Consider the following 27,802-nt stretch of genomic DNA (forward strand, 5'->3'; position numbering starts at 1 on the left):
ATTTGGCTTCATGCTCTCCGCTGCTAACATTTTTAGACACAGTAAACACAATGGTCTTTTCTCATTTCCTTACACAGTTCGTTCTCTGCACTTCATATCTCCTGCTCTGTGCTGTGTGTGCATTTGCTCGGTGCATAAACCATAAACACTATAGCTCTAATACTCCCTGCACACACTCTGACAATGAGAGCGTCACTGCCAACTACTGTAGTGGATGTGCAATTAAACTTTATTCTAGAACGGCAAAAAAAAAAAAAAAAGCATGTTCCCCGAGGTCATTCGAGCCCCTCTTGGCATTGCACCATGCCTCCCTGGGGGCCACTATTTGAGAAGGAGTGCTATATTACCACATGACATCACAAGGTGCAACAGTGTGATTTCTATTTGAGAGAAGAATGAAATAAAACACTACTCCAGGTGTGTTTTGGAAGAGGAAACAACATTGCAACATACATCAGAAAATAGCATAATGCGGGCCCTTTAAAGTCAAATATTTCTGTGTTCTGCCACCACTCTGACAAAACTGACTTTAACATTATGCTAAATAGCCATGATTAGAATTAGCTTTCCATGGCGTGTACAATGAGTGTGACATGTGTGCATCCGTGCGCCCGTCAAAGTGCGCCTAACTCAAAGTGTCCCGGGGCATTTGTTGTAGCGCACATGATTAATGATTGTTGACACAAACACAAACGCTGGGAAGCACAGAGCCAGTGAGACAGATGAAGACAGATAGAGGCAGAGGGAGAAGCTCAAGTTAAATAGCCCCATATCAACATTGCAGACGCTGCGGATAATAGGCCTCTACTGCTACTTCTTTTTCACCACAACCACATCCCCTTAAGACTGGCAAGAGAGCAATTTGTACCAAACCAAAAGCAATGGAAACTCAAATCGGGTTTACGTATGGGTTTAAGTACTCAATATCATCAGCATTCTAATTGTTCTGTCTTTATAGTCTTATTTGCAACTCGTTTACTAATTATTTTGCGCTATTTTGAAAGATAAGAATGAAGGAATAGTTGTCGTGTATGTTGTCACGGTGAAAAGACTGTATTGAGTTCATTCAGCTGGCCGGAGTAAAGTAAATTGGGGCTCTCTTTTGTGCGCACACTGGTATCCTGTCAAACACTGAAGTCAAGGTTCACCCCAAATCACCTCCTGGGGGACAGTCCTTCACCTGGCTCACTATCAGTTGCTGGGGCTGAATTTTCCGAGATTATTTTGAGAGTGTCCAGGGAGGTTTTGTATTTTTCCTCTCTCTTTTCTTGCAGGTTTTCGACCAAGAAGTCACCACAACTCATCATGAGCCTCTCGGTGTGCAGTAATAGCTTGTGTTCATGTTATAGAATTTGATAAGAATTTCAATTGGAGCGCAGGGGAGTGTAAAATTATATGGGAGATTTACAATTTTTGCGAAATTATAATCCAGACAGAGTGATTGGCCACATAAACTTGGCATATTAATCTTTGTTTTAAAGGTCCCATATTACGCTATTTTCTGATCTGTGTTAGAATGTTGTTTTCCTCATAAAAACATCCCTGGACTTGTGTTTTGTTTCATTCACAGATGTTTAACACACAAACCCTGCATATTTAGGAGAGTTTGAGAGAGTTCCTCTCTGCTCCACTGTGTTTTTAAACTCCATACACCTTCACATGAGTCATTTGGATGATTTCAGTGCTAGAATTGCCAATCTCTACTGAACAAAAGATAAAAGGTGGCACTATACATGACATCACAAAGTGCAGCACAGCATTTCGATCTTTGGAGATGTAGACACACTAATAATAAAGCATGTGCGCATAAAACAAAACAACCAAACCAGCTATGTTTTTGAAGCAGTAACGACATTCTGACGTGGCTTAAAGCTCACACGAGTCAATTTTGAAGTCCTTTCAACTCACAAGAATCACATTTTTGGGGTTGAATAATCGCTCCAGTTTCTACTACTTTGTGGAGATGATTACATAAACCAGGTCAACTAATCCATGTTTTAACAGATAAAGGGCAACTTTTATATTAATCTGACTTGTCCTCCAGCTCAATTTTAAACCTTAGAGATTCTTGAATTTTGGCTCACATGGCTTACCTCATAAATCCAAATATACCAGAAAGGAGGCAATGTCTATGAAATGTCTTGCTCAAGGGCACATTATAGGTCTATATTACTCAAAATTGACTCTTCTTAGCGTTAATCCATGTTATAATGCTCTTGCTTCCTCGAAAACATACCTGGAGTTGTGTTTTGTTTCATTCACATGTTTGAGTAATCCTGTCTTCATGTATCTCTCCAAAGCTCAAAATTCTCTGTTCCACTTTTTGATGTCATGTAGTATTAGTAGTTTTGAAGTTCAAGCTATCTTTTACCTTTAGTTCAGTAGAGATTGGCAATTCCAGGGGTGAAATGATCCAAATGATTCTAGTGAAGGTGGAGTTCAAAAAGTATTAGCACATACTGTATTACCACATGACATCACAAGGTGGAACTGAGTGTATTCAGTTTGAGAGAATAACTCTGCCTAAATATGCAGGGTTTGTGTGATAATGTGTGTGAATGAAACAAAACACAACAGGTATGTTTTTGATGAGGAAACAACATTGTAACATAGCATAAGCATCATAGCATCAGAAAATGGGCCCTTTAAAAGTTGACAGTAACTGGTAGGTTATTGCTTTGCCTGGAATGTTAGAGAGTACAGCATTAAGGGGACACTCCAGAATTTTGGACATATAGGAACTCATTTCTTAGTTAGTGTTGGAGACGTGTGGAGAAACTTTTTAATTATTCCATCCAGTCCTTGTATTTGCAGAGGTCGCTGGTGCTAGGCTAGTGCATGTCAATGGCCATAGTTAGCCTGCCACTAAAAACAGTTTTACCCACTCCACAAAAGCACCTGAAGAAAATCTGTTATTACACCAGACTGTCGATGTGAATGTCTGTGTTGATAGAATCATTTTATAAGTAAAACCAACCTTACATTTGAAGGATTTATGTCTGAACAGCAGCAGCGAGTTGTACTTCCTGACAGAAAGCTCAGCAGCGGCGGACTGATATCACCTAACACCTATCTTACTGGCAAAGTAAAATTCCGCTTCTGCTGAGAAAATAGTAACCTCAACATGTGACGATTCATGCGATGCAAAGTTAGTTTTATTTCAAACATTATTCTATCAACACAGACATTCATATTAACAATCTGGCGTAATAATCAATTTGCTTCAGTTGTTTTGTGGAGTGGTTAAGAGGGTAAGTGGGTTTTTAGTGGCAGGCTAACTATGGCCATTCACATGCACTAACTTAGCACCAGTGACTTCTGCAAATACAAAAATTGGATGGAATATTTTAAAACGTGTCTCCACATGTCGCCAACACTCTCCTATGTCCAAATTCTGGACTGTCCCTTTAAATATATATCTAGCTTGTATTTCATTACATCTTTTAATTAATATAGAAAATACCTTGAAAAAATGCATTCTTACTGCTACTGGGGTCACCTCTTCACAGATTTGACCTATGACTTTGCCTGGTGGCATTGCCATGGAGATGCATTAGTTAATTGTCATATTGTAGTAGAACATTCCAGTCCAAAGCAATAACATCTCCGTAGACAGAAACAGTTGTGGACCTAAAGCTATGCCTCTTTAACAATTATAGTTGAGTGTGACTAGCTGAAGGAGTATCCGCACTGAATAAAATATATTTCTGACCATGTGAAAATAGGATGAATTAATGTACATTTACCCACTACAGAATGTCAGCCATTATACAGTGAAAGGGGAGAAAGGGGCTTGAGTTAAACATATATTCATGACTGTACAGCAGCTGCATACATTGGCTGCTGCCTGTGTCACAGTTTATCAGTGGTGCTCCTCCCATCACAGATCAGGCCCTGATTCAGCCAGACGCCACCTCCTCGTGCCTCTGCTCTGACCTTTCATGTCCCAAAGTGAATTATTATCTTTTGTAATGTATTCCATCTGACAACTGCCTCCGCATTCGAGCTCTCACCAAATTTCCATTAACTTTTAATTACCGTATACCTGCTAAGGGGATCTATTTAATTTTCTATGTCCCACAATTTCATCTGTTAATAAATCCTCGAATAGCAGCCCATCCCCTCTCATTAGTAAATGTCAGAGTTGGAATTACAGTATACAGGTACATGCTGAGTGAGAAAGGGCGATTGTATCAGAGACTGGAGATAAAGCATGTTTGAATGGCATAAATAATTGAAAATGTAATCAAAGCTGAAATGGGACCTCCTCGGTGTGTTTTATGGAGCAGTTAAAATGTAAGGCTCAAACTCTTTAATGTGGCACTCAAACTACCTTTCTCTTCTTCCAAAGTTTCCATACAAAATCTGAGCTCTGATTCACATTTGAATTTAATTTTGTTTCTGGACTTGTTCTCAGACTATTTAATTGAATTGAAATGCCCTCTAGTGAGCTTTAGTGTGAATGTTCAAGCCAATCTTAGCAACAGACTAGGTAATAGAGGCCAAGTGTAAAAGGTGCATACTCTCGATTGTAAAACACTTATAGAGGCAGCAGTCTCAATGTTCACGCTTTCCTCTCCTCACTTACTTTCTGTTATGTAGCTACTTTGACACAAATGAATAAAAAGAGAAATATGATGTTTGCAGTGACGGTTCAGCTGTGCTCTCTGGTCTTCTTCTGTCTGGCACACTATCAGACAGCTGTAATGTAGATAACCTCTAGTGGTGATATCTGAGAATACAACAGGAGCAAATCTAATCACAAATGGTAGCTTTAAAATGTCCAACTTATAAAATAATGATCCAAAGGTCTCGACTGTAACTAGCAGACAAAAGTATACGTGTTCAGATGTAATTGTTTAAACTTTAAAATATGCCAAACGTGATCTAACTCATTAAATGTAACTTATACAGTGGATTTTACAGAGCAGTGTGAAGGTGCACCTAAAGCTCCATTGTGTGATGTGTGTGTGTGATGTGTGTGTGTGTGATGTGTGTGTGTGAGGTGTGATGTGTGGGGCTGATCTCCGTCTCCCTCAGGCTGATGTTCTGCTCTTGTGACAGTGCAGTGTTATTGTTGGAGGTGCTGCACCTCACCAAGGTTAAGTCACATCAGATCATCCACTGGTGTGAGAGAGAGATATTAAGAGAGAGGGGAGAGAGGGATATTAAGAGAGAGGGGAGAGAGGTGAAGGGAAAGAGACAGGGGGAACTGAAGAGAGTGAAAGAAGAGAGAAAGAAGATGGCTGAAGAGAAGAACTGAAGAGAGTGCAATTGAACTGAAGAGGGACAGAGAGAGAAAGAGAGATAGTGAGAAAGAGAGAGATCAGAAGCGAGAGAGAGAGAATGGTGAAGTGGCGCTCAGGTGAAGGCTGGTGATAATGGGCTGATGAGGTGATGGGGTGCAGTCTGCTCACTGACACTGCTGTTGCACATGTAGTACATATAGTACACAGACTGTGCCCTCAGTGTTAACCTGGGTCAGGGATATGCTTTCACACACAGAAAAGTACTATTATAGACTTGATCCAGAGCAACTGTTTATGTCTGAAAAGTCAGACATAAACAGTTTTTTATGTGCAGCATGTCTATGGTAGCTGACAGTTTTCTCAAAAATAGACTTGGTAATTAGTACATTCACAATTAAAGTTTAGTTGATTTACTTCTTTTTACAGGGACCATGTACAGGAGCATTAATCAAAGAAACACTGAGGAGATGCTTTGTATCAGATTATAGTTGTACAATTTCCATCTGAGGTCCCTGAGACATACGAAATACAGAATGCACACATAGCATAAAACAATGCAATTAATATACAAATACTTATAAAAAGTACAATGACATTAAATATCTCTATCCACCCTACTCCCTCTGTGCCCTTAATCAGATGAAATGTAGCTGATACTAATGTTTCTTACATTAGTTGGCACTATTTAGTTCTTAGTTACAGAGGTGGGGACTTGCAAGTCCCAACTTGGACTCGAGTCAGACTTGATAAAATGGACTAAGACTTGGGACTTGACTCGGATTTCAGGCCTGTGACTTGAGAAGACTTGAGAAGCATTAAATCTGAATTCTGTCTATTCTGACCTTAATGATTCACTCTGAGATCTTGTCAAGACATTTAAAGGAAACATCTGATTTCTACAACTTTTACATACTCTATAAATACTCATAAACAAATATACAATGATTTTTTTAAGTACAATTTATCTTAAAAATGATATAAATTGCACAAATCTAAGCTACTTGGGTTTAAAGACTTGAAATGACTTGAAGCTCAAAGCAGATGACTTATAGGCCAGTGACTCGAGACTCGACTTGGACTTGCCTGAATTTAACTTGGGACTTGACTCGGACTTGAGGTCAAAGACTTGAGACTTACTTGAGACTTGCAAAAGGACAACTTGGTCCCACCTCTGCTTGGTTATACAAGAAGGAAGAAAAACTATATTTAAATAAATGTGTTTATTGCATGCCATCATTAGAAGGTGTATTTATAACTAACAAAATGATGATAATTAAAAATCCTGCCTAATTCTCTAGATAGACCAAATACAGCAGCCCTCTTCTGTGGGAGTGGATGGCTCATTCACGCTGCATTCCAATCCAAACGAAGCCTTCAGTTCAGATGCTATTTTCATTTTCATTACCTAAACAGCGCTCTCTGAAATCACACGGTTCATATCAACATAGATCCCCTGCTTGTTCTGACTTTGTCCCTGCAAGATGTTCCCACCTTCGCCAGCCCAGTGCCCTGTCAAGATCCGGCTATAAATACCCTCACAAGAAGCTGGAGTGCTAGTGAGAGGTGGAACCAAATGAGTAGAAGATGGTAGCAAAGCCCGTAGGTGAACAATGAGCCAGTCAGGTTGTACACTGGCAACAGGAGCAGCAAAATCAACTCTACCTGTGACAGCATCAAAGTGGCATCACATCGGCGTGCCCACTCATCCATCCGATACTTAGGTTTAATGAGGCAAGTGACACCCAATGGTCTCCCAGTAGCACCCTACCTAGCCCAGCCATTACCAGTCACACGATTTATTGCCCTGTACAAGCGGAGATGCTATTTCTGTTGTCACGACTTGTTCTCTTCACACTGTCATGTTACCTCACAGCGCGCTCCCTCCATAGACTAAAGTTAGAGCTGCTTATGCCACAGCGTGTGCCAGCTAGTTTGGGTTGCTGTCCAAAAAGTAGGATCCATATAGCTCAGTGAGAGAGCACAAACTTTAAGCATGCGAGATCTCATTGGCGATGGTGTTTGAGCAGATGTACTTTAGATCTTTTGCTTTTAAATGTGTTTGCGTGCTACTACGTATTCATGTGTTAGTTATTTTAAACTTGTGTGAAAAGTGAAGTCTGGTGAGAAAAGAAGATACTAAGAATATGGTCAGTGGATCATAATTTGGGTTCAAAATGTAACTTTTCTGGAGCAAAAGGAGGTAGGGTTCCATGCTTGTCTCCAAGGATAAACTTAGATGTACACAGATATTTTTAAAAACTGAGACATTTCCCTTCGTTTGTACCCATCTTTTACACGCAAACAGCAAACTCACCTTCGAAAACTATTTTTTGTAAAAACTCAAGCTAGAGTGGAGATTCTGGAAAACTACGGTTTGGCGTTTACATGTAAAGTGAGATAAACAGAGGCAGCTGACCCACCAAAAGTGAGACCAGTGTTTACCTTTTGCTATGATGATGATCATGGAGCATTCAGAGCAGCAGTCACATTTCTTCACTTTCACACTTTTTGTGTGTTTGCATTTGCACACACAGCTGATGCATCATATCCATAACCAGAGATGAATGAGCTCGGAGGTCAGCCATTTTGTCACTTCTTTAACATATCTGTGGAGAAGCAAGCCCACTTAGTAATGCAGGTTTTTCAAGGTATTTGTGAGTACTACGACTGTATAGAAGTAAATGCTACAGGTCTGAATCTAATACAGGTGCCGCCCAGAGGATTGTTGCAGTTACGATAGCGCTTGATGGAGTATTTATGCGGGTTGATGTAAACAAAAACATTTTTGAAAATGATGCTATGTGCACGATGTTATTTTGGAAAACGGAGGGAGGGAAATATTTCTCAACATACCCGGCTATGTGTAAACGTAGCTTTAGATGTCTTGTTTTAGTCCGTTATGATTTTCATTGCTCAAAATTCCTTTAAAAGCATGCATTTCTACTTTGTGTGTTCCAGCTGGTCCACAGAGCTGATATGTAACTCTGATATGCTTCTCGACTATATTAAGTTTATAATAATAATATAAGTTTAGTTTGCTATTCTTTGGAATATTACATGCAAAGCAAGAAGATCTTCAAAGAAAGAGGTGGCAGACCCACCACTAGAAAGGTTACACCATGCCCCTTTACAGATCCTATATCATGCGAAATTAACTCTTATGAGCTTTAAGCTTTGAGCCATGTTAGAGCATTGTTGCCTCATCATAAACATAGCTGGAGTTTAGTTTTGTTGCATTCACTCATGTTTGAGTGATGCTTTACTATTCATCTGTCTACATCTCCAAAGCTCAAAATGCTTTGCTCCACCTTGTCAAAAAGTTGTAGTTTTCATATTAACAGCTCCTTTTAACTTTAGTTTATTAGAGATTGGGAATTTCCAGGGCTGAAATGATCCAAATGATTTCTGTGAAGGTGTATGGAGTTTAAAACACAGTGGAGCACTTCCTGTATTGTCACAGGACATTACATATATGCATATAAATCATATATATGTGTGTGAGTGAAACAAAACACAACTCCAGGTATGTTTCTGATGAGTAAACAATGTAACATAGATCAGAAAATAGCGTAATATGAGCCCTTAAAGAAAACATTTAAAAGTCCACATAACAGATCACCAACAACAACAACCCACATATTACTATTGAGAGCTTTTTCTCTGGTGGTCCCTGCATTTTCTGATATAATATTAGAATCATAACTCAGTAGCATCCACACAAGAACCTGCCTCACACAAGACCTGTATCACCCATTTCCATAGTAACAGTCTCAAATGCCACATCTAGGGTTCTGTTTTTATCGCATGAATACACGGTGAACTCTCAAGCTTCAAACAGCTGTCTGTAGTGGTCCTTTCAGCACCGTGTAACAGACCATCCCTACCCGAGCAGGTTTGGTCATTTCAGATTTAGTGACGTAAATTCGTCCTAAATGTTGTGTACAGGGCTTTATTTGGGCTTCTAAATGTAAATTCAAGTTGTACATAGAAACCTCAGAGGAACAGGTGCATTGAATTATCTTATTTTAGTACAGCTAGAATCTGAGTTTTTCCTTATCTTTGTAACAGGGAGCAAAGTGTAAAATGATTTCAATTTCCACTTCAACTCTACATTTCTTGTTATATTTTTGGTAATGTTTTGGTAAAATATGTACAGGCTGCAAAACGTCCAGCTGGGAGACTCATACTAGACCAGTATTGTCTAAATATTTTTGATGTGACAGTGTGACATTGGAAGAATATGTGTAAAGTAAGATTTGTTTTTGCTGAAATGTACATAAAGTTGGGAGAGAGTAGCTCAGTTGGTGTTTGTCCATTGATCAGAAGGTTGGCAGTTCAAATCCCGCTCTCGACATGAACATCGGTTGAGCAATCAGATCCACTGGCTCAAAGTTTGGCAGTGCGATTCCAGCTCCCACAGAGGAATTTTGTCATGATGTCCTTGGGCAAGACACTTAACTTAAGGTGGAAAAGCGCTATATAAAAAGTGATAAAATGCAGAACTTTTAAATTAAAACTTGCAAAGCTGTGGTCAGGAGTACCTAGCTGGATGGTTAGCTTATAGCGCACTTTTAGTCTTAGTGGAATAGACTTTAAATTAATGTGGATTGGTTAAACATTGACCTTAAGTAACTTTTGGCTTCCTGTCTCCTGTCATTCTGCCAGCATTTTGATCACTATAAATTAAAGAATCAATATAAAAATCCAATATGGCCTGAGGTTATTAAAAGGCTGAACTTAAAAAAGTGTTTTTCATTCACTCAGCTCTTTAATATTCTGTCTCACTCTTGGCTTCTCTTAATGATCACTCCGTCTCTCTAAAGCACAGACTCCTGTTTACATCACCAGCCCGCTTCAAACACAGGAGCATAGAACAAATGATCAAGTGGAAAAATATATACTCAAACCCAAATGTCCAAAAACATTAAGTCAACTGACCATCACGGTTCTAATAATTCTGTTGTGAATGTCTCATTTCCTATAAAAATGGACTAGACTGGTCCTCTCTGTGAAGTCTGTGTCTTAGTCATTGGTTCACGATTGTTCCGTCTGTTCAGCAAGTGTATTTATCATGGGCTGGGTCATATAAGTCCTTGTACTATACTGAACAGTGAAAAAATGTATTTAAAAAATCCCCAAATTACTCGAAAGGAGTTTGTATTATTAATATCAAGAAACATACTATCATGGCAAAGGTTTACTATATATACTGTATTACTTTTTTTAAGATATATTTTACTATGAATGAAAAGGGGGAGGAGAGGCAGCAGCCCAAGAGCATCAACACTACTAAAATTTGGGTTTAACCCATTGCAGACAGCTCTCTTTGTTTATTTCTACACCACTTTCCTATCGATATTTTAAACAGTGTTTTACAAAACACATTATTTACTGAAGAAGTCACCAGAGAGCCTTGTCTCTGACAACTTTGGTGCCACAGCCCACACTGTGTTTACAATATGTTGTTGTAGATGAGGTGTCACTGCAACTGTCTGTGGAAAGCCAAAGGTTTTGACAAATGGCACAGGTGTGATCTCCATGGCGACACATCTGTGTGAGCTGCAATTTTGCATCTATTTCAAAATGTGATTGGGCACATAAGAGGTTTGGGTTTCTGCACTTAGATAGAAGTAACAATAGAAATGATACACATTTTTACCACTGCCATTCCATTGCAAATAAGTACATGTAATGAGTAAATGTGAATTTGTGAATTTGTAGTTTAATTAGAAATAATCAATGGGCAGAGAAGATGTGGCTACAAAATACTCACTCCTTCAAAAGTTTTTTTTTTTTTTTTTTGTAAACAAACCTATTATCCAAAATCAACATTTTAGATCTTTTAACCATGTTATAGCTGTTTCTTTTCTCATTTACACTCACAGTGTTGTATTTGGAGTGATTCCTGTTTTCACCTCCACTGGCATACACCCACTGCTCTGCATTTACTTCGTTCTCCAGTTTAATTTTCACATAGGATTTAGCAGTATCACGTAGTCATTACCATACACATTTTTCCACTACTCACTATTGTGATTTGCAGCTGTCTGTTGTAGGTGCTGACTCTTTGTTGTGATGTTTACGATGACATCTGCTGCCACTGCGTACCACCTTTTTTTTTTTTTTACTTGAAAGTCACTAGTCTTGTTTCATTTATTTAGTTGTTTTAGATGAATATTACTTTTTAAAATGTACAGATTATAATATAATGGTCCATGGGTGTCATAGATTATAACTATATAGCAAGATCAAGCACAATATGAGTTCTTTAACTCTCTTTCTAAACTAAATGCAGTGAGTTCTTTCTGTTTTGCTGTGTTGCAAATGCTGTTTAGACTACTCCGATGAGAACAGCCTGAATTGCTATTAACAGTATCCAAGCACTAAAAGCTCATTTACGTTATCTATCCTTGTATCATTATTATTGCATTATGTGACTTGTATGACTCCTGTCCTGGGACTTGATTTCCTCATTGTGTTCATTGTGTGAGTCTAAAATACTATTGTAGCTCTGTTCCCTTGAGTAAATTGCTCTCTGGTGCATTATCTTTATCCCTAAATGAAGTCAGAGCTCTTTAAGCGTCTAATGTCCACTAACACTTCAGAAGTAGCCAATCAATGCGTGGCCTGGTCCCGCTTCCTCTGTGAGCGGCTGGCCCTTGATTGCAGGTGCTCGGTACAAGGTGACAGGGGCCTTCTTCTCGCCTAATTAAAGCTCTGTTCTGCGCTCTGATTGGACCGCTCCCCCTCACACCGCCGCACGCATTAAGAGAAGAAGAGAAAGGAGAGGTCAGCCAACAAAGCCAGGTTCAACAACAAGATGAAGAACTGTGGTAGATAGAGAACAGAAGAAGAGGTGATGGGAAAATCAGTTAGGATACATCTGGAAATAATGAAGGAAAAAACATTTAATTAAGTTCTCAAATTATATTTAGGTTTGTTTAAATTGTATTTTCCTCCCATGAATTTGTCACAAAATACAGTTTGGCTCCAACAAATAATAAGCTCTCAAGAATGTATTTTTTTTGTATTTGTTTAAATCAGTTTTGTAATTGAATAGCCAGTGACATTCACCTGCAGGCAGTGATGGGAAGAAAATTACTTTCTCAAAAATATACCTGGAGTTGTCTTTTGTTTCATTGACACATGTTTGATGTTTAACCTTTTAAGTCTGTCTGCATCTCCAAAGCTCAACATGCTCTGTTCCACCTTGTGATGTCAAGAAGCAGTTTTCAAGTTAACAATTACCTTTTACTTTTTGTTCAATAGAAATAGGCAATTCCAGGACTGAAATGATCCACATGATTCTAGTAAAGGTGTTTGAAGTTTAAAAAGACAGTGGAGCACTTCCTGTAACATGACAACACAAGGTGGAATAAAGAGTGTTTGAGTGATGAACTTGTGTGTTAAACGTGTGTGTGTGTGTGAGTGACATCAAAACTCCAGGCATGTTTGTGACAAAAAAACATAACATAGTTCAGAAAATAGCTTAATATAGGCCCTTTAAAACAAATTCCAATACATGTCCCAATCAGAGTACTGTTTTCTGAGTACTTAGAAAACTACATTCACACTGAGTTGCATTATATTAACGTGTCAAAATGAGATAAAGTATTACAACTGCTTTATGTTTGTCGCTATGCTTTTATTTATCTCTAATTACAAGAGAAAAATCACTCATGCACACACTACAAGAGCAGTGTTTTCATTTTTTTCTTACTAATTACGTCAGTTTGAAGTCTAAATTGCAGTATTCCTTTGATTTTAGGAAAGTAACTTCAAATATCTCCAAATCAAAGAGGCACTGTAATAAATTAAGTACCTCAAAATTTGTATTCTAAATATGTATTTTCGGTACATGTCTTTAGTTACTTCCCAGCACTGCCCGTAGGCCTGTAAACAAACTCCTGGATTTCCTTGTGATCTCCACTCAGCCTCTGGAGTGTGCGGTGGGCTTTGAGCAGAAGCATGGATCATAATTGGCACAGGAGTAAAGGACTGGTAAAGGAGTTACTAGAGTGTTATTGTTAACTTGTTTTAAGACTAGTTTTTGCTCAAAAAGCCCTCAGTGACTTATGTTGGTCAGGTTTTGTACTCTTGCAGTTACATGTGATTAGATCTTAAAATGATTCCATTACAATCCCATGGAGGAACATAACAAAATTCAGTACAAATCTTTATCAAAATCATTACATTTGAAGCTTTATTGACCTCAAAATCCGCACAAATTCCTTTTAGTTTTTACTCGTGATGTACCTTTTAAAACCGGTACTTTAATACTTAAGTAAAATTTTTCATGTGATATTTTTTGTGATATTAATTTGAGTACTTCCTTCACCACTGGTACTATTAATATGTATTTACACACAGAAAAGTGAAGTTCCCAGTGGCACAAACCCAGTGTCTTTGTCTTTCTCTGGTCTACACTCGTGGAGCCTCCCAATAATTATAGTGGTTTGCCTTAAATCTCTGTAATGACAGCCTCTGTGTCTGCTCTCTGTTTAATTCATTATTCACTAAATAAGCCCACTTGCTGTTTAAATTACAACTGTTGTGCTGATCTGCCACAGAAGGTTACATACAATGTGAAATACTATTATTTATCCACATTCCTACTTACAAAAACTAAAACTGGCTTCAAGTTTAGTTTTGCAAATGCATTCTTGCAAAATCTGCAGACAGTTTGGTTAAAGTCTGGCTCATTTGAAAAAACTATAATTACAATCAGAGGATTATGTATGCAAGTGGAATAAAGAGGTGTAGCTGGGTCTGTGTTATATTCTTAAAATGTGTCTAGCTGTCCACTTTTAAGGTGATAAGAGATGGCTGAACTCCAAAAGCCCTGTATATTTTTTGGACAGTTTGTCACTGACTCTTTATTTTCGGTTTATCCAATTCTTCTGGATTGTTTTGCATGAATGAGAGATTACACCAAAACTTTCCCTAAAACACAAAATGCTAATCTGTTGTGATCATTCAGAGATCAAGACTCAAAATTATGGTTTTCATGGATCCAGACAGTAAAATTTAGAGACCAGGTTTTTGCTGTTAGAAATAACAGACTTGAATGCAACAAACTGCTTCCTCCCTAATTCAGACATTTAGAGTTGACTTACAAATATACTTTACTATATACTGCTATATGTCAGTTCAGGAAGACATTGAGGAGGGAAGCAGCCAGACTCATCCCATTTGATTTGGAAAATATGCTACAAAACTGTTCTTTTTAACACTTATAGGTCAAAAATTGATTCTTGTGTTAGAATGTTGTTACCTCATCAAAAACATACCTTTAGTTGTGTTTTGTTTCATTCACACATTTGATTAATGTATTAGTCCAGGTGTCTGCAACCTTTTTCCTCCTGTGAGCTACTTTCGTAAAACGAAAATGCCAGAGAGCTACTAATTTTAGTACTCGCTAGAAATTTAGTAAATTTAAGAGCCAGGGTAACCTGTAGATGAGGTACAGTTAGAGGCTTACAAATCATAACCCATTATCCTGTATTCAGTACACAAAATTAGGCATCAAAATGAAACATTGACAATGAAAATAGGCATTTAATCAATCAAATGTGAGTTATTCAGCTCAATATGTATAATTCAGAAATCCCTTGGCGAGTTACTTGGAAGTGGGTGGGGATCTACCAGTAGCTCCCAAGCTACAGGTTGGAGACCCCTGTATTAGTCTGTCTACATCTCAAAAAGCACAAAATGCTCTTTTTCACCTCGTGATGTCATGAAGCGGTAGTTCCAGGGCTGAAATCATCCAAATGATTCTACTGAAGGTGTATGGAGTTTAAAACCTCAGTGGAGCACTTCCTGTATAACCACATGACACATGAATCACAAGGTGGAACACAGTGTTTTCTGTATGATAGAACAACACAGCCTAAATAAGCAGGGTGGGTATGTGTTAAACATGTGTGAATGAAACAAAACACAACTCCAGATGTATTGTGATGAGTAAAAACATTATACCAAAATAAATAAATAGTACAATATGGGCCCTTTAAGCGGGCCTTTGTTTTGGTGTTTTGGTGTTCTTGTAGAACATCCAACTGTAAAATGGCAAGAGCATGCTGAACAAAAACTCACCTGAAACCCCTGTGGTCAATAATTTGTTTACACAATCAAAAAATAAAAAGTGAAAGATAATTGAATCAGAAAATGATGTTGTATGAAAACCTGAATCATATCTTGGATCTATTTCCTGATAACATGCAAAGTTATTCTCACATAAAGGGTCGGGCATGAATAATTTCAGTCATGGCCCCAAGTCTAACAAAATGAACAGTTCCATATAAGCACATCCAACATTATGAACAAAATGAACGCTTTACATGACAGCTGTTGAATAAAATGAATAGATTACTCTCTTGGATTTAATCATAGGGGGATAATCAAAGTGAAAACCTGGTCTTGGTGCATATTAAGAACTGCAAAAAGAGAATGATTTAAAAGGGCCCTTATTATTCTGTTTTCTGGTCTTTTTTATAAAGTTATTTCCTCATCACATACATACCTGGGGTTGTGTTTTGTTTCATTCACACATGTTTAACACCCTGCATATTTAGACTGAGTTCTTCTCTCAAACAGAAAACACTGTTCCAACTTGTGATGTCATGTGGTGATACAGGAAGTGAGCCACTGTGTTTTTAAACTCCATACACTTTCACTAGAAACATTTGGTTAATTTCAGATTGGAGCTGCCTATCTCTACTGAATGAAAGATTAAAGGGGAGCTGTTAACTTGAAAACTACCACTGCATGACATCACAAGGTGGAATAGAGCATATTGAGATTTGGAGATTTATACAGACTAATGATGCAGGGTTACTCCTACTCATTAGTCAACATGAATGAAGCAAAACTCCAGGTATGTTTTTGTTGAGGTAACAGCATTATAACATGGCTTAAAGCTCACAAGAGTCAGTTGTGCGTAATTTTAACAATTTGTGTAAAAAAGCGTGAAAAGTTGTAACTATATAGGCTACAACATACAGAACACTCCCTCATCCCGTATCTTTCCATCGCTGCATCTGATAAGCTCTAAGTGAGACGTGGCACGCCTTTAACTTTAAGACGGGCTCGGGAGGGAGGACGCTGAGGCGCAGTACCCGGCGCGTATTGGTGCGTTTTATCCCAGCCTTGCCGCCCTTCTCCCGGGCTCTGTTGCACTGCCGAAGCGAGTGGACAACACCTTGAAAGTAGGCGGATGAAAACGACATGACTTCATCACGTTTTTGATCGCACTGTAAAAATAAACTCATTTTTTGTAGCCAAGTTAACCATGTGCGTAAACGTGATCGTGGAGATTTTGGCCGCGTAATAAAATGTGCAAGATTTGTGATGAATTATTATTAAAATAGGCTATTGAAGTAAAATATGTTTCTAACTAACTGGCAAATATATTGTAAATGGATTGTGCTTCGTAATTAATCCTCTAATTGCAAAATGACATTGATGGAGATGGTCAGATGGACAGATTTGTAAGTTGAGTGCCGTTTGGAGAAAGAGAGAGAGCCGGACGCATGACATCATTCTCTCAGCTTCCCCTGCGCGGGCACACACGCACGTACACGCACGCACACGCACGCACACGCCGCTCTCTCCGCTTGCGCACGGTGGTGGTGGTGGCTGCTGCTGCTGCTGAGGGAGCTGAGTGAGGTCCTCCTCCTCTGAGCTGTGCCAGACGCGTCCCGAGCAACCTGCGCTCCTCGGCTGGATTTTAAAATTACACTGAAACAATCACAAGAGACGCACCACCGCGCATCACGCACCCTCACCGGACTTGCACCCGGGACGCAGACGTTTAACGCGAGGATTATTGTTTGTTTTAACCATGAAGACGTGAAGGGTTTAAAAAAGCTGGAGAAAGAGCGACCAACTCCTCAACGGTAAGCGCATGCCACCTCTTGTTACACTTTGCGACACTTTTTCCTCTAAAATGTGAACGTTTTCTGCAAATGTGACTCCTGCAACATCTGAGCGTTCCTGTTCACGTCCGTAAATGGGACCGTGCGTTTAGAATTGTGCAGAGAATCTCATCCAAACGGCACCGCGGGGCTCTTGCTATAATGAAACACGCTTTGTGGTCCCGGACTCAGTGGGAGACGCGACAAGGCAGCTCCTATAGCCGCTCATTCCACAGTAACGCGGATTTCCATCACTCCACAAACGACCGACGCGTAGGTGCATTCTCCATTTCAATAGTCCCCCGTGGAGAATTCCCAAAATGAAGCAAGCCTCGCCTCCCCCCCTTCTGCTCAATCCCCCCGGTTGTCTTTGGAGCTCGTGGATGTTGCGCGTGGGGCGGAGGTGTGTTTAGAAGTGGGCTCGTCATTTAAGTGCACCTCTACGCGTTAGGGTGTTTGATTAAGCAAGTGTAGTGGAGCTATGCGTTGCTTTTGTCGTAAAGAAACGGAAATTCCCGCGTATGGCGATATTGATCAGACCCACGCGCCGTAGCTCCTCACTCAGATGAAGCGACTAAACTGAGAAATGCTCGCGTTCTGAGAGCTCCGTGCTTTGCTGCTTTTGGTGCTGTCTCCACACACCCCAGTGAGCGGGTTTGGAGTTTGCGGATCACGCGCTCATCACTGGAGTTTATTCTCCGTGCACCGCTCCATCCATTGCCCCATCTTCCTCTTTCACAGAGCCTGATTTGATAATAGCAGCATAAGAAATCCGTTACAATCCACGCTGGAACCTCACCTTAATATTGCTATAACAAAGAATATCATGCCTTGCGTAATGTAAGCAAACATCCAAATGTAATTTTCAGACTTGTTGCCTCGTTTTGTTAGATAAATTAATTTACTATTCCTACTATTTGCATACAATAAGGCTTAATTGCATTTCATTTATACGGATCCCTAGTTTTAAAATCTTCAAGCTGTGCGTTTTTTCTCTCTCTCTCTCTCATCACTCCCGTTTCTACCCCACTGAGTACAGCCCGCATCCATGCTCAGCTCATAAAAGCCAAGGAGAGAAAGAAGAGGGAACAATATCTCGCCCTCGCCCTGGTTGTTAAAAGAAAATGGCTTTATTCATTTTTCTCTGTACCCGTGCTAACTTAGTTATAGCTTTTTATGGTGCCTGCAAATGGCTACAGGCTCACGCTGCAATGTAATGTAATCAAATTTATGATGTTGCTGTGTATTACAATTCCCTGTTATGCTCCATCACATGAGAAATTTGGACTGACCCCCCCTCCTCTCCTTTCACAACAATACCACACCCCCTTGTTGAGTCAGCCCATTACCTAAATTAACCAAGATTATTTGACTAAACCCAATGGATTTACTGTATCATCTGTCATAGTCATATTTTCCTTCTTCATAATGTCAAGTTGCTTTTTAAGGACGGCTTTAGAGAAACAATGTTCTGGATCAGTTTTCCGTTTTTAAAGACTTGCTTAGTCCACACGCCAGATCGTAGAAAGTTAAAAAATTTGGCAACAATAAACACAAAATCCTCTCCGTCACACGCAGAGCTGCCATTAGAGTCCCACGTTCTTTTATTCGTTTTAACACATTCACACGTTTTGCTTCAGTTTTGGACAGCTGAGAGACACTTAAGACGACTGGCGAAGAGGCTGTGCCCATCTGTAGATAATGCTCGCTAACCTGGGCAGGAGAAATCACTCACTCCCCATTTAATGCTGTCTTCACTCCAGACATGCAGAAGGACAGCCATTATTGGAGTCTTTCCCTCAAAGCTAATGGGCTGGATAGGTTTTATGAAGCGTTCCCCCCGCACGCCGCATTGTTCACAGCACGATCAAGTACCCGTGTTGGACATGCTCAGAGGCCTGTTTAAATAGCCCTATTTATATCCTACGGGGCAATTAAAAGAGGGAAACAAAGCAAAAAGTGCACACTAAACAATCATGGAATTATATAGGATGCCGTATTCGGAAGTGTGACATTCTCTAGCCTACAGTTTTAGCACAGCAGATTGAATGTAGGCTGGTAGTTTTCAGCAACACGTTCCAAAATAGACGATATATTTTTTTGTTAAACGTTCATGTTTCTATAGCACATATTTTTTCATAATGATTTGCCACGATTCTGATGTTTTTCACTCTTAAGAACGCATCTAATTTCATTTATTTATTGGGCTTGGTGACAGATTTCCACTTGAATTTGTGTTCTGTGTTATGATAATGTAAGTCTTGTCAAAATATCTGAAGTGGATAATGTGAAATTGCGTTTGGTTAGGTTTTGTGTATTTCATTTCTTCATGAAGAAATTTGGTCAGTAGCATTAAAGGTGCATTGTGTAAATTTTCTAGTGGAGGGTCCGTCAAAAGCTTTTCTCTGTGGAGATGTTATTGCTTTGTCTGGATTTGTACACACAGTATGGTTAAACCTTTCTATCTTCATGGAGACTAGGTCAGATCTGTGGAGGGCCAACCCCACTCACAGTCAGAATGCCTGTTTCTCTAGGTATTTTTTAGTATTAGAAACACCTGTAATTGAACAAATGTAAGGTAGAGCTGTTTAATGTCATACTGTGGAACATTTCAGGCACAGCAATGACATATCCATAGAAACAAGACCAAAAAGTTACACAGTGCACCTTTAATATAACATACAGACATGGCATAACATAACAAAAAACAAAAAGAAAAGCAAAAAACTGGACAATATTCAGTCACTCAGGCTTGACACATCTGCACAATCAGTCTATGTTGTCAATACATTTTGTGGTCTGGGGTACGAACAAGTTTTTATACCTGTTAACTACAGATGCCCTTCCTTAAACAGTGCTCAACATTTAATAAAGCTTGGGGAGCAAGTTAAAACACATGCACTCTAGCTACATTATAAATAAAACCATGCATTTTTTTCAGTACCAAACTAGAAAATTGACCTATTTATTCTGCAATCTATGACTGCAAATGAAAGAATGTGAGAATTTGAGTCAGAAGCCTTTCCAACATGGCTTGGGACCAGTACAAACTTGACCTGTAACATAGTTGGATTTGGATCTTAATGCTTTCAGCAAAAGAAATCGCAGATAGCTCATATTGACCCAAACTACCATGGATTTTTGAGCACGTTCCCCCTTTTCCGCACAATCCATTCCAAGCAGAAATCAATCGGGGCACGTCTCAGTATGTATGAGATGGGTGATTGGATGACAAGCTCAAGTTGAGTTTTTCCTCCCCCTGCAGCTCTACCTCTTCATCACCTGTCAGCGGTCCGGCCAGCGCAAATAAATGCACACACGTGAGGCAGCCCATTCCTCAACACAAATTACTCATGCACATATACTTTTAATACATTAACGATATAAGTCGTTTACAGCCAATGCGGCAGTGAGACCATGAGTGAGCCAAGCGTGTGGTCAAGTCATTAGAGGGGGAAGTGGATGAGTGCTGCTTGTAAAAATGGAACCTTTGCAGATAAAATAAAGCCACGGAAGCCAAATGGTAAAAAGTACTGCTTAAGTACAAGAGCATATCTTAAGTTATGCGTACATGCTGGTTGTCATGGGAGTAACTACTTTTTACTTACAGAGGAACTGCAAGATCTGCTACACAGTTTTAGTTAAGTACTTATACAGAATCGCATGTATATCGTCCATCATACTCTCTGCCTTTCCAAAAATGTACAAAAATTATTACTCAAAGGTTCATTACCTAACTGGAGGGTTTGCTACCTGCTTGTATCCATGGAGTTGTTGTGTGTGTGAATGCTCCACAGTATGACATTAAGCTTCTCCATCTGAATAGAGACAAACAGGTGACACCAACAGGTATGAATGCATGTTTTTCAATGAAATTTTGAGCACTAAATGTGCCTATAACTCAATAGAAGCAGGACAGACAAGTTTAATGCTATACTGAGGAACATTTTGGGCAAAGAAATAAATCTCCCTGGGGTCAAGCATGTGGCGGACACTTGCTTATTATAAATGTTACTACTATTTTACAAAGGTTTAGGTTCTTATGACTGTATTATATCTTTATCCTGTATTAGAGATCAGAGATGGGGACTTGCAAGTTGTGACTTGGAGTCACTATTTTTAGGACTTGAGACTTGACTTGATAAAATGGAGTAAGACTTGGGACTCGATTTGGACATAAAAGTCAGTGACTTGGGACTTGACTTGGACTTGAGGCCTGTGACTTGAGAAGACTTGAGAAGCACTTTTAAATCTACATTCTTTCTATTCTGACCATAATGATTCACACTAAGATCTCATCAAGACATTTAAAAAGGAAAAATTAACATTTCTACAACTCTTATATATTCTATAAATACTTATATATAAATATACTATGTTTTTTTAAGAACAGTTTAGTTTAAAATTCATATAAATTGTAAAAATCTAAGCTATATTTGGTACTTTGGTTTAAAGACTTGAAATGACTTGAAGCTCAAAGCAGATGACTTGGACTTGACTTGGAGTTATGGACCAGTGACTAGAGACTCAACTTGGACTTGCCTGTATTTGACTTGGGACTTGACTCGGACTTGAGGTCAAAGACTTGAGACTTACATTAGACTTGCAAAACAACAACTTGGTCCCACCTCTGTAACAGATAGACCATACGTTGGTTGGCCGATATTTGCACTTTTTCGATTATGGCCTATCATCCTTAAATCTCCAGCACAGGCCGATATTTTATTTTGACTAATCTGTTGCCTAAAGAGTACACACAAAGCTTTATTTTAACATTTTAATGTGAAGAGATAACTGCACAGTACATGACTACAGCAGTCAGTAGTAATGTACAGCAGTAAATTTTAATAGCATAATTTGGGGGAAATAATAAAAACAAAACTACTTATTTGCCCAAAAATATCAGCTGCTCTGGAGTCTTAACAATCTGCATCAGTATCAACCATATCCTGTATCCCATTCAGTGATACCATAATAGAAATAACAGCATATTTGCAGTAACACATACACAAACTTTCTTTGACCATCAATAACGTGCAAAAGAAGGTTTCTGTAATTCTTTTTTTTTAGAATACGACGCTGTTCAGCATATTGTACAGTTCATCTTGTCAAAAACCATATGGTCTTCAAATCCCAATTTAAATGAGCTCTTGTATGCTGGAGCGGGAATGTCCTTGTCCCCCACTGTGGTGTCACTTCAGATAGACCTTCCATACAGGCTCTTCAGAGAGAGAGTTGACTGCCAGAATGAGGCCACAAAATACAGTATTCAGTGAGTTTTTTATGAAGATTCTGACCTGGTTTGAGGCGAGCGGTGACACTTTAATGGCTTTGACGTGTACATATTTCCTTGGTACATGGAAAGCTGTAACAGAGAAGCTGCATAGTAGTTTGAGTAGTTTAGGATGCCATTTAAAGTCTCAAGTTTGTGTTTGTATGTCAAAGGCGTTAGGCATCAAAAGTAAATGTTGTTTCTCTGATCAATGAGTTGTACAGTACAGTAGTATTCCAGAATATACCAAAGAGGAGGTCTTGTCGTTAAAATCATTACATATTTCGATAAAATATGGGTAAATAAGGTAAGGCGGTTTTACTTTTTAGCTGTGATGTAAATGTTCTTTAATGATACACTTAACTTTTGTGTTTACAGGTCCACCATCTGTTTTTTTTTTTTTTTTTTTGAGACTAGCAGGTGACACCATAAGGCCAAGTTATGAGTCAGATAAGTGAATCCTGGTACAAACTAATGACAATGAAGGCATGTCTGAGTGAATAGATGAAAGATGTTAATGCTGTGGAACATTTCAGGTTTAGCAGTTACATCTCCATGGAGACAAGCAGGTGAAAAAAGAAATACAAATGATGTGTAGTCATTTAAAAGCACATTACTGGTTTTCTGCGCAGTATTGTTTATTTTCAGCTTGGATCATAAGAAATCACGAGAAGCAAAGTAACAGGAAAAGCCCAAATGGAGTAACACGAGTGTAGCAGCAGTTCTGTGTCAGCAGCAAAAGAGAAACATGTCTCAGTCACACAGTTCAATTTCCATCAGCATGTTCACTCTCAACAGCTCTTTACTCAAGGGTAATTGCACTCTTAATATCTGTGTGGAGTGTGTATTCCACCCAATAACAAGTGCAAGGACAAAACATTCAAAAGTGCCCTATTCAACCGCAAGCTGCATACTTTGACTCACAGGAACTTTACTATAGATAATATTTGGACGTGATTAAACATGCTTATAGTAGTCAAACATGCATTCTTGAGTTCACTGTTGGTGGTTTTCAGATCCTAAAGTGTAATGATGACATACTACTCGATGCCAGGCAAGAGTCAGTTTTCGATATGGATACCTTTGTGTTTTGCCATGAAAAACTTGAAATCACAAATGTTGAACTTGATTTTTGGTGACTAGACCCCATAACTTTCTAGGCAGACTGGCGCCACCTAGTGCTTCTGCTCAATTTCACTTCTCTCCAGCAACTAGGGCAGGAATCAGAATAGACTAGACCATTTGCAAAAACCCTGGAAATGCGAGTTTACGCACCAGCCAATCAGCATAGAGCCATACATTTTGTGTAGGCGATTCCCAAGACTGAAGATTTAAAGCCAGAAAAAAGAGAAAGACATTATTGCCCTTCTTCCTACGGAATTTGGGAAAGCTTTATATACCAGTTAACCCCGTTAGTGGCACATCACATACATCACAACCAAATAGCAGCGATTGGACAGACATTTTCTACTAAGTGAACCCGGCTGATGAATCAGGCTAATAACCTTCTACAATGTCGTGATGTTGCCTGAAACTAATTCATAGTATGGTATAAGACTGAACCATGTTTTTTTCAAAGGACTTAAATTGAAGAACTGCTGTTGTTTGCCAGCAAAAGAGCAACAAGTGTGTTTTTATATATATATATATATATATATATAAAAAAAGCCTGGAAAGTAAAGGCATCAGTGGTGCCTGTGGTGATCGGAGCACTCGGGGCTGTAACCCCCAAACTGGAAGAGTGGCTACAACAGATACCGGGAAAAACAATGGACATCTCAGTCCAGAAAAGTGCAGTACTGGGAACAGCAAAGATACTGCGCAGAACTCTCAAGCTCCCAGGCCTCTGGTAGAGGACCCGAGCTGAATGAGGGTGAGAGAGACCTACCACCGTGGAAGGTGAGAAACACATTTTTTTTTTTTTTTTTTATATATGGTGGTGACTCAGTAGTAGAGCATTTGCCCAACTTGAAAGTTTGTGGACTGATCCCTGTTCTGGGTGTTGGATATTTCAACTGTCTTTTCTTCAGTGTTAAATCCAACCTCCTAGCTGTTAACCACAACCACCACATTTCTTCCTAAACAGGTAAATTAAAACCAATTCATAAAAGAAATTCTGAAGAACTTAATCCCACGGTAGTGTTTGTGATATATTTTTTTCAGACAGACTATGGGCCCATTTCTTACCAGACGAGACAGATGTAGATCTCCAGGGAGAGGTGCATGCTGTGGGTTTAATTGCACTTGCAGCCATCAACTGCCCTCTGGCGCTGTAACTCTCGAAGGTCACACCACGCTCGGCCCTTCCCCCATTCCTCCATAGAAAGTAGGGAGTGATGTCATTGGTCGCTTGGCATCTCGGCATGGTTAACTAGAGGCTGTAGACTGTTTACTACTGACCTAGCATCAGAGACCATAAATCTTTCATGTATTGTCCTGGACGGGCGTTTATGTTTAATTTAGAGTGAGCAATAAGACTGGCGACCCGCTGCGACTTGGCACCATGACCGAGGATGGGCGGGCTGTTGAAGAAGCAGGGGGAGGGGGCATTGGCTGTAACACAAATCTGTATAGAGCTTGAAATTGTGCTTTTTCATCTCAGGATTTTCAGTCAGCTAATGTTAAACCAATGAAGACTTTAAGATGCTGAATACTAATAAAGATTTTTACTGTCTTAAAAGTAAAAAATGGAACTAGTTCATTGTATGTGGATTGCTCTGGTTCATAGTTATTCCCAATGCATTCTGAATATCCTAATTATTCACCACAATGAGTTCATAAGAGCTATTTCTCTGAGTTTTGTCATGACAGTAAAGATAACAACTAGCATGCTAATATAAAACATTTTATAATCAGATGCAGACAGCACACAGCAGACATATTGTGAAATTGCATACGGGGCTTTTAACATTCATCCAGTAATGATCAGGATCTTATCAGCTTGTTCCACAGGTTTTTTGTATACCTTTTATAGCGTTTTTACAATTATATCTCTATAGATGTTTCATATGTGTGTCCAGAAACATAACAGTTTTGATGTTGGATCCCGAGCTCTATACGATCAGGTGAAATTAAGACAAAGAGTTGGGGCAATGGCCTTGTACGCTTCTTCAGCAGCCTCTAATAAAACCCTCACAGGCCAGCATTGATCTCCCACAATAATCCATTTAGACTGTGCGTGCCTGGCCGTGTGGGGCCTCTTCAATTATTTATGGCAGAATGCTGTGCAAGCTTCCACCGCCATGCAACAATGTGCTATGGGAAACCTGTGAGCCGTGGGCTGCAGGAGGCCACACAGTCAATGGACACAGATGTATGAGGTTAGTATAGAGCGCAGGTGTACGGAGGCTCACACAGGACAATAAGGTTTGCTCTGTTTTAATTTGTGTCTAAAAAAATGTGTAGTTTTGACAATCACGTATGAACAGAAATCCTAATTTGTGATTTTAGTATCCAGACTTAACCTGCGACTTGTCCTGGATGTGTCCACCCAATTGGCTCCTTGGGGATACATTTAATGTCATACTGTGGGACATTCCAGGCGAAGCAGCAACATCTCCATGGAGTCAAACCTATCCACCAAAAAAGTAGAACCCCTTTAATTATTACAGCTATTAAAAACTACGTATTTACTATGTGTCTTTTTGAAATCACCGGAAATAATTCCAGCTGGTTCATGATCATTTGCCTGCATGTAATTATAAATAAATTTTATCCTCCGCAAACCAGGAAGTAATACTAATGCGTGCTAGTCAAAACACTCCTATAAACTCATTGAAGTGTATTATTGGGACGTTAAGAATGCTTTACAAAAGTGAGGAGTACCTGTAATGACTTCAACCTTCTTAAAATGAACTTGTTTTTGTTGTTTGTTTTTTCATGTTTTTAAGACACAACATTGATTGCAGCAATAGAAATCAGTTTGGAGAAGCGTACTGAAAGTGGTATAAAAGACAAAGAAAAAAGCTGACAGGAAATCAAAAGTTAAGTTGATAATTTTATATTACACTGAGAAACAAGAGAAATGGTGCGAGATACTGTACATAAACTGCAGAAAATAGAGTTAAATTGAGCTAAATGTGATTAGGTTGGCCCTGTGAGAGTAGAGAGGGGAGAAGAGTTAGAATTATAGATGAGACAGGAAGGACTAACTGGAAATGAGGCCGGAAAAGATGGATAGGAAAAGGCTGGAGGATGGGACCTTTTTAAAGCAAGTCATGAATGGTTATTGATCACGGCAGACTTATTATTGTTGCCATTGTGCTAAGTGGGAATGCCTGTCAGCTTCACTCAACACATCAATCCAAAATCCAATGCAATGTTTGAAGTGGAAAGAAGCCAAATAGTCATATAGGGTTCCAAGACTACATATTAGTTTTGTCACTGTACCTCAAGTTCAGTGAGGAAGAAGAAAGAGAAGGATCAATACTCAGTTTTGATTTCTATACCAAAATGATATTTAGAAAATAGTACTTTTAGTTAACCATTGTGTAATTTTTACACTAAATGGAGCTCAACAATGACAGCCTGCTCTAGTTCCGGAAGTAGTCATTCTAATTCAAGAATAGTCAGACACCGTGGAAGCTAAGCAGCTACGTGGTAACTAATATCCATAACAAGGCTGTTTAAATTCTAAAAAGCACATTTAAAACGCAAGATTCTGCTAAATGTTTTAGTAACTTGGTGCTTTATAACGTTTCAGAAACAGCTCTTGTGGTCCTTATTAACCAGGCACCATATTTTCCGGACTATTGAGGGCACCTGAATATAAGCCATGTCAAGTAAATTTTAACAGAATTTTTACATTGTACATATATAGGCCCCAATTGAATATAAGCTACAGGTGTCCACGTCTTCAAGAACGTTTTCAAGTTCAGGCCATAAGTTTTTATCGCTTCTAAAAGTTTTGTCGTCTTTTTGTATTGAGTCACTTCGTCAAGCTGCCATCGCCAAAATCTCACCATCGACTCACTGATGCCGAGCTCATGTGCAGCAGCTCTGTTTCCTTCTTCAACAGCCACATCAATTGCTGTTTTCTTAAAAGCTGCATCATCTGCATTTCTTTGCGTATGTTCCATGAGGAGGGTGTGTGTATGAAGCGCAAAATAACTGTTCAAAACTCAATCAAACAGCATCTTCCTCGGCACATCACCCCCGTCTCTCCCAGCGCTCTACGGCGCATGTCTCCTGCAGAAAGAGCCTCTGTCCTGTCTGTATCATGTCAGTGAATCGTAGGATTTCAGCAGGTTTCAGACTCTCTCGGGGGCAGGGCTAGTTCTATCAATCAGGTATGAGTGGATGCCTGACTACTGAAGTTTGAGACATTTCTTCTCGTCATTTATGCATACAGATAAGACGTAATCCCC

At 39.2% G+C, this 27,802-nt stretch overlaps 1 protein-coding gene across 1 annotated transcript in view; it reads left to right on the forward strand.

Moving 5' to 3' along the window:
* Positions 1-16,908: 16,908 nt before the first annotated feature.
* Positions 16,909-27,802, forward strand: part of ptprsa (protein tyrosine phosphatase receptor type Sa) — a 250,934-nt gene continuing 240,040 nt past the window's right edge. The window contains exon 1 of the mRNA XM_055164546.1: positions 16,909-17,146. The gene's annotated coding sequence lies outside the window, so the exon portion shown is untranslated. The remainder of the gene's footprint in view (positions 17,147-27,802) is intronic.

Source organism: Boleophthalmus pectinirostris, unplaced genomic scaffold (genome assembly GCF_026225935.1).
Source record: "Boleophthalmus pectinirostris isolate CB_2022bp ecotype Guang Dong unplaced genomic scaffold, ASM2622593v1 HiC_scaffold_7, whole genome shotgun sequence".
NCBI lineage: Eukaryota > Metazoa > Chordata > Actinopteri > Gobiiformes > Gobiidae > Boleophthalmus > Boleophthalmus pectinirostris.